The following is a 2,256-nucleotide window of genomic DNA, read 5'->3' on the forward strand; positions in this document are numbered from 1 at the left end:
AATCCCGGCACCCTGACAGCCCACCAGCCTGCTCCAAGCAGGCTGAGCAGGGGACCGGGGAGAGCTCCATGCCTGCTCGCTAGAGTGACAGCAGCAGAGATCTAAGTGCCATATGCCAATTATCTCTGTGTTTCGGGGTGCCCAGCAGGATTGAATGCGCTGCCTCATCTAAGAAGCACACAGCAGAAGAAGGAAGAGAACTCAGGTGACAGCAAGCCAGCCCCACCGCCTTTCGAATCGGGGCCCCAGGCCTTCCCCGGGGCTCGGCCCTAGGGCCTGGTTCAGTTATTTCCGGTTTGGCAGGCAGGAGGAGGAGGTCCGGAGGGACTCGGACAGGAGCAGGGAGACCAAAGTCGTAAACATCTGAACCTGTGTTCGTGCTTTGAGACCAGGACAGAGGGTGTGGCGTGAACACAGCCTGCCCTTCTTATGAGAAAGTAGGCCGGGAAACTGACAGGCGGCAGGAATGCGCTCAGCCCCGCCCCCTTTGTGATGTTCAGTGACCATAATTATTGCAATGATAACAACAACAAAAGCAGCTCACACCCACTGAGCGCATAGTCTGAGCAAGGCAGTTTTCTGGGTCCTTGACGTAGCAGAATGCATTTAACCCTCCCCAGCACCCCGTGCGGTAGGGGGCTGGCGTCTCTGTTTGAGAGAGAGCGTGACCGAGGCCCAAAGAGCGAGCACAAGAGAGGATGTATTCTTAGATCAGTGTGGTCCCAGCCATCCAAGTCCCCAAAGTCACCGGGTTTGGGGAGCAGATAAATAAGTCGATTGCTTGGCCGTGAGGAGACCACGGTGCGCGCCACGGCCACAACTAAGAGACACCGAGGACCGGGAGGAACAGACGATGGGATCCCGGCAGTAGGTGGGGGTGGAAGCGGAACGTGAGGGTTGGGCTCACGGTGGAGGTCACTGCTCAGGCTGCGTGGAGGTCACTGCTCAGGCTGCGTCGGGGAGCCTTGAGGGCCAGGTGGGAGGGGCTGGACTATTCTGGTCAACAGTGAGGAAGAAGTGACATTTGGAGCAGCGGAGGGCCAGGCCATGGCTCCTCTTCTTGGCTCAGGGAAGGGAGTAGAAAGAGCCAGTGGCCTCTGCAGTCCACCGCTCCGGTTTCAGTCTCGATTCGCTCTGTGTCCTTGGGCAGGGCGCCTGACCTCTCTGAACAAAGAGAATGCTTGCTTGCATTTCATATGTTTTTGGAGAGAATTAAATATGACGAAATATGGAAAGCGTGAGGTGCACAGTAGGTGCTCCATGATGGTGACCGATGTTATTATTTATGAATAAAACGAACACTCATGTTTGTTTCCTATACCTGTTTTCAAAAGCCTCGCCTTCCTAGGACCTGTTTTTCTGAAAGTGGGACTGCGAAGCGCCATCTTATCTTTCTGGATGCACGCCTCCTCAGCCCTCAGGACCATTGCCACGCTCCCCATGCTGCGACACCTTTGCCATTTTCCGCGGCGCGAAGCAGGCCACCCTCTCTGCCACGCCCGCACCTGCGTCGGTCTATGGTCTACCTGCTCAGCCGTGTTGGGAGTTTCTCTCCCAGCTCTGCACCACGGGGACTTCCCCTGAACCTTTCCGGGAAGCCCTCGAAGTCAAACATATTTTCATAATAACTCTGGGACCTTATTTGCATATTCCATCCTGTTGACATCTGCGCTGGTCATGGCAAAACGGCTGGCACCTTGCACAGATCAAGGACGCGGCACCGAGGTGTCAAGGAGTCACTGTGTCCTTCCCCGTCACACACTTGTGTTAAAACACGCACCGATTTCCCTTAAGAATATCCTTAAGGAAGAGGTCAAAGGATTGGCTTTATGAAGTCTCAGCGAGTACATGTTTTCTTAATCATTTGTGAAAAAGGGGACGTACGCATCCAGCGCTCCGGTGGCACCCCGAAGGAATGTCAAGGAAAAGCACACGTGTGATTGTTTGAGCTGTGCGCCAGGTGAGTTATGGCTTCCTTCGTGGTCACCGCTCACCATTTTGTCCTGAAAGAACAGCTGACCAACCCTGGCCATTCAGATACGAGTACTCGGCAGATGTTTCTGAAAAGTGAACAAAGCGAGCCTGGCACTTTAAGAGAAGCAACTGGCAGGATTGACTGCCAATCATAAAATTCAAGCTGTTAAGTAAAAATTTGAAGAACTCTATCTGCCACCATGAGGCTGACATCGTCCCATTAAATGTCCCTGATGAAAACGACGGTGATGCGGAGGAATTCGGATCTTTGATACGGTACAG

This window comes from Pteropus vampyrus, unplaced genomic scaffold (genome assembly GCF_000151845.1).
Source record: "Pteropus vampyrus isolate Shadow unplaced genomic scaffold, Pvam_2.0 Scaffold403, whole genome shotgun sequence".
NCBI lineage: Eukaryota > Metazoa > Chordata > Mammalia > Chiroptera > Pteropodidae > Pteropus > Pteropus vampyrus.